The sequence below is a fragment of the Lynx canadensis genome, chromosome A1 (assembly GCF_007474595.2).
Source record: "Lynx canadensis isolate LIC74 chromosome A1, mLynCan4.pri.v2, whole genome shotgun sequence".
In the NCBI taxonomy this organism is placed as follows: domain Eukaryota; kingdom Metazoa; phylum Chordata; class Mammalia; order Carnivora; family Felidae; genus Lynx; species Lynx canadensis.
The window spans coordinates 217,437,229-217,446,432 of NC_044303.2; the positions used below are offsets into that span (position 1 = coordinate 217,437,229).

General features: G+C 37.4%; 1 pseudogene; it reads left to right on the top strand.

Annotated features, from left to right (window-relative positions):
• The first annotated feature begins 3,838 nt into the window (after positions 1-3,838).
• LOC115523973 lies at positions 3,839-4,487 on the top strand (annotated as a pseudogene).
• Positions 4,488-9,204: the final 4,717 nt, after the last annotated feature.

Below are 9,204 nucleotides of genomic sequence, written 5' to 3' on the forward strand. Positions count from 1 at the left end.
GGAGAAAGGTGACCCTTTCTCATCAACCTAAAAATGCTAAAAGTAGCTGTACATTAAAGAGCTCACCAACCAGATGATGATCACCAAGAATGTCAGGAGGATGTTCCCATTGCAGAAGGCGAGTATGTCCGATGTGGACACCAATAGTGTGCTTTCTTTCCTTCTGGAATTCATAGTGGAGGACAAGCAAGGCGAGAAGCATGTGAACAGGCACTCAGCTATATCTGCATCCACCCCAACTCCCTGAACTTGGGGGCTCACTGAATGGATGTGCCCACATCCTTCAGCAAAGTGAAACATCAGCAAAGGTGTCAGGTTATATTGAACTCCTTACACACATCTAAACTTTAAATTCACATGGCGACGTTGAGGGTTTGCAGGCTCTTTCATTCCCAAGACTTCGGTGCGTAGCCGTGAACGCTTATCAGAAGGAGCAGATCACAGCTCTTAAAACTGTTCTGAGGAACCTCAGGTTATTCCCCATTCCTTTGTCCATACACTCATTGGAATAAAACCCCCACCGAGTCTGACGATTCATTTGCATGTCATCCATGATCCAACCTCATGACAGCTGGTCCAGCCTCAGGATGTCTTTTCATACCCTCATGTTACTCCTGAGTCATAACAGGACTCCATTACTATCCCGACATGCGGTCAGCTAATAAGGTGCCTTCACACCAGGGTCTCAGACAGCAGGGCTATCTAATGGCATAGAAGACCAGTTCCTCCCACTGATCACTATTGTGCCCAAATAATCTCAGTTCCCTTCTCCTCAGAATTCTCACTGTATAAAACTGTGTCATAACTACCTACACTCCTGACAGTCAATACCACCTGTTGGCCTGATAACCTCATGGACACTCCTGTCACCGCCTTCCATGCAAATCAAAACCTTTCTTAACATATACACTGACTTGTTTGGTTCTGTTACCAGTGCTGAATTGATCTACTAGGTATGAAATGACAGTCTCAAAGGTCAAGAAAAAAAAAAACATAAAATCTTATTAACTACACTTTAAAATATGAAAAGGAGTACGCATCCTGCTATTTATCAAAAAATAACCCCATCCATCATCCACAATACCAATCTGGTCCTAAGTTGTGTTTATATATTGCAGATGAATTTCAGTATGGAAACAACATTCAGCTGGCCTAATTCACCATTATTTGATTACAAGGAAAATTGGTTTGCTAAGATCTACAAACTTATTTTTTGTGTCTCATACAGCATGTCAATGACTTTGACAGACTGGAATTAATAAACTCAACTGGTATTTTTTGAGTGATATAAAAATAACACTTTTGATTCTATTCCTTGTTGCTTTGGAGTAGTTCTCAAGTCCCTTTCATGACAGTTATAACATTTATAGTTGAGCTGTTAAGAGATCAAATTTATAGTTGAGGTCAAACATTTTAATTAAAATGGAAACTTCACTAGTCTGCCCATTAGAATGTGTTTATTTTGAGCATATGCAATTGTCTCTTGTATTGTTTTTTTTTATTTTTTTAATGTTTATTTATTTTTGAGAGAGACAGAGACAGAATGTGAGTGGGTTAGTGGCAGAGAGAGAGAGAGAGACAGAATCCGAAGGGGCTCCAGGCTCCGAGCTGTCAGCACAGAGCCTGACGCAGGGCTCGAACTCACCTGCTGTGAGATCATGACCTGAGCCAAAATCAGACGCTCAACTGACTGAGCCTCCCAGGGGCCCCATCTCTTGTATTGTTAAATCTATAACTATTCTTTTTTTTTTTTTTTTTTGAAAAACTTAGCCAGATAATCACCAGAACACTTTCTGCAAATAAAAGCATATACAAAAAATAAAATTTAATAAAAGAAAAACCAAATATGATACAAAAAGTCCCGTGATAATTCAGTTTTAGACATTAGTAACTCAAGCACAATCCACAAAACTTTGCCAACGTTTATAACTCAGCCTTAGCTCTAGAACAAGAAGATATATTTTGGGATAGAAAACTCTATTACCTACATATATATTTTTAAAGCTAATAAATGATTAAAATGGCTTTTCCTTATTAACTATTTGTCCAAGTTGCCAAAGGCATTGCACAGGCAGATTAAAATGCAGTACATTTTCAAAATTAATAGACTATTTTTTTAGAGCAGTTAAAGTTATCAAAAAAATTAAGTGGAAAGTACCGATTTCCCAATTACTCCTTTATTAGGTCTTTAGCATTTGGGGGGAGGTGGTTGGACTATAAAAGTCCCTGATTCAGTAAACTCTCCACTTCATTTTATTTTATTTTGTGTTAAAGGTTTTGTTTTTAAGTAATCTCTACAACGCAATATCGGTTATGATCTCATATCGCAACCCAGAGATCAAGAGTCCTATGTTCTACTGACTGAGCCAGCCAGGTGCCCCTAAACTTTCCATTTTAATCCATTCACAGTTAACACTGTAAAGGGAATCATTTTAAAATGAAAACCTTGAGGCACCTGGGTGGCTCAGTCTGTTAACTATCCGACTCTTGATCTCAGTCAGCTCTTGATCTCAGGGTCTTGAGATCAAGCCCCACATTAGGCTCCACACTGGGCGTGCCTGAGTGGTTCAGTGGGTTAAGCTTCTAACTTCGGATCAGGTGATGATCTCATGGTTCACGAGTTTCGGCCACGTATCCGGCTCTGTGCTGACAGTTCAAAGCCTGGAGCCTGCTTCGGATTCTGTGTCTCCCTCTCTGCCCCTCCCGTGCTCATACTCTCTCTCTCTCTCTCTCTTTCTTTCCCAAAAAATGAATGAACATTAAAAAATAAAATAAAAAATGAAATCTTAGCGCCCGTCATACCTGTGTTGAAGCTAGGGGAAATATTGAAAAATATACCAATCCATTAATAAAGAGCCCTGACCCTACCAGGTAGGTAAAGATGTCATTGTCGCCAAGATCAAACTTTAGCAGGCAGTGGGAATCACCAGGAGAACCTATTGGGCCCGGGGTTGCTGATTCAGGTTCTGAAGAGATAATAAAATAAATAAAATATTATAAAGTTAAACACACATGTTTTTGAATGTGTAAAAGGAAAAGCCGAGTTTTTAGATTCCTTACAAATATCAAAGTCCATTATGTCCTCAAAACTTCGTCATGAAACCAGTTCAGAAAGCTGTTTGCAGTATCTACAACACACACCTTTTTAAAGATCATTAATTCCACACCGTATAGACCTGAACCCAACAGCAGTATATCCATAAGTTCACTGAAAAGCATGTACTAGAATTTTCATAATAACATTATTTATCAGCCCAAACTGGAAACTACCACATAAATGTGAGTCATATGAGAAGCCATAAAAAAATTAAGGAATATTCACAAAATCTGCATCAGTTATTTACAATGTGCATAATGCATTTTATTAACATTATTACAAAAAGGGCAACACTAGTCTTTGGTTTTAGAAATCAGGAGAGTAGTTAACTGGAGTAGTGATTGGGATGAGAATGTTCTAGGCTTATGGCATTTTTGACCTGACTCTGACTAAACTCCTGTCTTCTGATTGTGAAGTCAATCCATTAAGCTGAACCCTTTTGATATGGGCACTTTTCTCTATAAATACTATATTAATAAAAACTTTAAAGGACATAGAAATTAAAAATGTCATTCCCTTGTACTGCTTTTTATAAATAATTTATTAAAATAGGTAGAAAAAAATTTAATTACCACATGTTTTGTGAATGAAAAGAAAAACAAGTAACTGAGCTTTCAGAGACTTTTAAGAACAGTCAAGAAAATCAAAATTATAGACACCAAGGAGCATTGGGAAATCGATATGGAAAAATAAATAAATTCAAAGTAAGTGATTTAACCATCTGAAAAATAGTGTTAATGATACTGGTCCTATGGGCTCCGTGGCAATGCGTTCTTCTATGAAATACACGAAGACTACATCCAGAACAAATTCACTGGACTCAGTGAGCAGGTGCCTCCCCATCCACAGCTGGAGCCTAATGAAGAGATTGGAGACGACCCTAACCAGAGCGACCTAACCGAGCAGGCATCCCAGATGCTTTATGGATTGATCTATTCCTACTATATCTTCACCAACCTTGGATTCACCTAGATGTTGGAAATGTACCAACAGGGAGAATTTGGCTACTGCCTCACGTGGACTACGAGAACCAGCTGATGCTTCCACCAATCTTTCAGACGTCCCAGATGAGACCACAGTGAAGCTCTACTCTGCCAAGCACCTGGACGTGTCCACACCCAAGACACCATCAAGGCACCACCACACAGACTGTGCCTATGTTGTCATCTGTTTCTCTCATACAATTTTCATAGCACATCCCTAATGGCGGCTCAAGAAACTCACCAACCAATTTGTGCCCAGGCTTTACAATTACAAGACCCATTCAATGGCCTTGTCAAGACAATTCCAAAAACCCCGTCAAGACAATTTGCTGATTCCCCATCTAACCCATCCCTCAGTCACTGATACCTCCATTCCTTTGCTGCCACACTTTAGGGAACCTCCATAATTTTTACCTTAATTAAAGGGCTCATTATTTTGGTAGGACTATAAAATTAAGTGGAAGAAAAGGGGAAAAAAAACACATTCAAAATTTATATAAAATCTTGTCAGATCTCTTCAGGAAAAAATAAGAAGGGTTTCATGCCTTCTGATATTGAAATTGCAAGGTGATATGTCATTGTTGTTTATAATTCTGTGCTAATATATTTAATTATTAAATACAATTCATTGTTCTTTTTAAAATACGTTCGCAAATTTAATTAAGGAACAAGAAGACTACTGAACAATACACATAATGATGACGAAATGTTGTTGAAGAAATTTTTTAGACTCTACAAAAACTACCATTTTGTACAGGTTCAGAGAGCATATGGCTTTAGAGAGGAATTTTTTGTATATGTGAAATCAGGTCTCACCATGTTTAAACTGTTCTAGGATACAGGTTGAAATGAACTTTGCATGTGTCGCACCACAGATTGAATGGCATTTTTTTTTTTTTTTAGAAGCACAAATCTCAAATCTCACTTGCAAATGGCAATTAAGTCTTAGGAAAAAATATTTTTTAAGTTTTTATTTTAATTCCAGTTAGTGAACAGAGAGTGTTGTATTAGTTCCAGGCGTACAATGTACTGATTCAACACTTCCATATACCATCCGGTGCTCATCACCACAAGTGCACCCCTTCATTCCCATCATCTAGTCAACCTATCTCCTCACCCACCTCCCTTCTGGTAACCAGCAGTTTGTCCTCTAGAATTAAGAATGGAGGGGTGCCTGGGTGGCTCAGTCGGTTAAGCGACCGACTTCGGCTCAGGTCATGATCTCACGGTCCGTGAGTTTGAGCCCCGCATCGGGCTCTGTGCTGACAGCTCAGAGCCTGGAGCCTGTTTCAGATTCTGTGTCTCCTTCTCTCTGACCCTCCCCCATTCATGCTCTGTCTCTCTCTGTCTCAAAAATAAATAAATGTTGGAAAAAAATTAAAAAAAAAAGGAATGGATTTCATGGTTCATATCTCAGTTTTTTAGGAACAAAATATTTTTATACTTGACACAATGTAATGTGGTGTTTAATAAAATCCAAAGAAAAGTATCAATAGCAGTGGACACACATAAACATGATTAAGAATACACAGCTCAATTCATTTATATGCCAAAATATTCTGGAAATTATTTTAACAGATTTAATATTGTAAAGGTGGAAGGAAGCTAAAATTGGGGTATTTGACCTGGCAGTTGCTCTAATATACTATAAAACCGTATGTTTTTGTCTTGGAATAGGGAGCCAAGTTCAAAATCATGAAAAATCCAATTATATTCAAGTATAGACAAAATTTCTGAATATTAGTGAGGAAAGATTGCATAATACTTTAAATTGAAAATTGTCTTAATTCTGTCAAATTGGGTTGATAAGATAGGACATCACTCAGTTGGAGAGCCAACTTCCCAAGCCCATCTCAGGGCAAATAACTAATATGCCTATTTGGAGAGTGACCTTAGCCATTAAAATTTAGCCAGGCCAGTTAGATGACCAGTGGATTCACCACTTTGACGTGAGTGACAATGAATATAGACTCTGTAATATTCATACTCCTTGTAGTATGTCAAGAGATATTATTTGCTTAAGCACTGCATTTTGCTTTAGTTTTTCTTACAAGCGTCAGTTTTTGTTAACTAGATTTTTCTGCACCTATCTATACTTAAGGTGTTTGGATTTATCCTGTAAATACTATGCTGTGAGTCACAGTTAGCAATATCAAGGTCAGATACCATAATAATAGCATCTTTGTAGCAAGGTGCAGGTGTGGGGAACAGCAGTTTATGGACGTTTAAAGAGTAAATGGGGCAACGAAATGATAATACTGAAACTCAAGGCCCTTTTAAGATAAACATGATATTTGCTGAAAAGTTTAATAGAGGAGGCAAAGGAAAAATGAGTAAGAACAAGGAGCAGACAGTTGTGGTGTTTTGGAAAGTCACATATGTGCAAAAATTTAATATTGTCAGTACCTAGTTCTTTCATGTGGTCTTGATTTAACTGAAATTGAAGCACAGATCATAAGTCATAATGTTTTTTTAATCTGACACCCTTAGAGGAAAAGTGGCAAATGTGATTTCCAGATTTCAAAGCATTAGCTTAATCATTACGCTTTGCTGTAAATACATAGAATGAGCGTGGAAATATTTATATACCATTTATCCTAATGACATACAGAACAAAAAGCTTTAGCCATAGCTCCTCATTCTGAAATTTAGTATCTCTTTTGTTTACCCCCCCCAAAAAAAGGCGAAAAAACTGTGCTAAGCAAATGGTTTTTACAGTTATGACTATGGAGAGTTATATTACACATGGTGTTTATAATAGGAGGCTGCTGTTGTTCAAGAGTTGCAATTTATTTTTCTTGCTCGCTGAAATTTACAATTTGTGTTAGACACAGGAAATTTACCTGAAAAACTTACTCTAATTATCCATACATATATTCCTGTTATCATGTTTAATTAATATAAATTTAAATAATCTTGAATTATGAAAAACGTTTTAAACTATATTTCTAGTACATTGTGAAGGTAAAATTAAAATTATGTTTGGACTAGATTTATTTAAAAATATTTTCTTGGGGCGCCTGGGTGGCTCAGTCGGTTGATCGTCCGACTTCAGCTCAGGTCACGATCTCGCGGTCCGTGAGTTCGAGCCCCGTGTCAGGCTCTGGGCTGATGGCTCAGAGCCTGGAGCCTGTTTCGGATTCTGTGTCTCCCTCTTTCTGACCCTCCCCCATTCATTCTCTGTCTCTCTCTGTCTCAAAAATAAATAAATGTTAAAAAAATTAAAAAAAATATTTTCTTAAAATTTTGATTAAAAAAATATTTTTAGTGTTACCTCCAACCCTAGATGGATGGATTGAGTCTCTTAGCATCAAAGAACATATACTAATATCTAGAATAATTCTTTCTTAACTGTATGGGTTATGGAATATACTGCCTTGCTTCAAACCCTCATTCTGATGCTTTCAAGTTTCACAATCTTGAGAAAAGATACCTAATCTGTATTAAACTCAATTTATTCTCCTGCCAAGTTGACATACATACAATGTCTCCTTACAGATTAATTGCAAAGATTAAATAAAATATGCCACATACAGCATGCTATTGCACAGAGAATAAATGACCCAAACTGTTGGCTATTATCGATATTAAATTTTTATATTTGAGATCTGTTTGATAATTTCACCCTGACAATCTCTCTACAGTGCTCCTAGCTTCCGAGGTCTTATGAGAACCGTTTTTACTGAAAGTAAATGATTCCGCTTCAAATGCCGTGTACTTCATTCAAGTATACCTAGGATCCTGTTTCTATTTAGTATCCTCTGATGTACATGGGATTTTCAGCCAACTGTCCTTTGCTGCATTTTGTAAACAGATTTTAATCTCTGTACCTGGCGGGACATGAGCACTCACCTCTCCCGTACACCGTGTTTTTGTCGCTGTGCTCACAACGTTGCTCCAGTAGGTATACACAAAATCGCCTGTGTTATTTCCTATTGTATGTGGACTATAAATCAGCTGCTGCATCGCTATTTCTAGCAATACTTATTTCTGCACTTTTTGTGTCACCAAATGATCCTAAGTATCAATTGATTCGTTCCTTGCTTATTTTACATCTCAAACCAGTAGTTATCGATTGAACAGCTCCAGAAACATCGATTTATGCCCTTATCTCCCATCCTCATGGAGGAACAGATAGAACAGTGGCCTAGATGCCGGTCTTCTCAAAAGCTTACTTGCTTCAGATAATTTTTCCCTATTGTTTTCTGAAACCTCTGGGACTAAATTTGGGAGTTGAATTCAGTTATTCTTTTGACTTATTCTGACTACATCCATAGAAGGAAACTTATACACCTTCGGATTTATAAAACCACTTCAAATAGTAAGACTTTAAACTCCCCCTGTATGCCATGTCCTATAGTCATGGTTATTTCCTGGGGACCTTGGTGTGAGTGCAAATCTCCTCCGTGTCAGGAGGTGAAGTCATACCTTTGTGCTTGAGTTTGTTAAATTTCTTCTCTTAAAATTAACAAACACTAAGTTTGGAAAGGCTGCATAGATTAGCCTACAATTCTTTCAGTTGTGAGCATGCCTAACTTATTGCAACCAAAAATATTAAGGATCCAGGGATAAATCATCACCTTTCTGTTCTCAGAAGGCCAAATAGTGCTGCTGTCCAGAGGAAGATAGTTTTTCGTAGATCTATTCAATTTTCCTGAAAAGATGCAATTAAAATGTAGATCACAAGCCTGTATTGTAACGTATGATACTACATTGTGTGAGGAAACAAAAACACAGGTAAATAAAACTTCCTTCAGAATTTCACAATTCACTAAACAGCACTATAAAATGTCTTTCTAAGAGAAGATAATAGGCCTGTTGTTGGTTTCAAAACAGTTCCGGGAGGGTAAGTGTCTTGAACTGTCACCAAATGTGGCATCCATCTTATCTATTAACAGTCTTGGGAAGAGTGTTTTCAGAATGCAAAAGTTTAAAACTGAAATTCACTTCTTGGGGTTAGAGCTTTTAATGGACTGACTGTCACTGATAAGGAAATGATGGAAAGCACAATGTTTCTGCAATCTCATTAGTTGGATGTATTGTGTGAGGTTGAATTTCCCAATCTCCAGACTACTAACATATTCTACCAGCCGAGGAGAAAAGAGGACAGCAATTCAAAGTTCT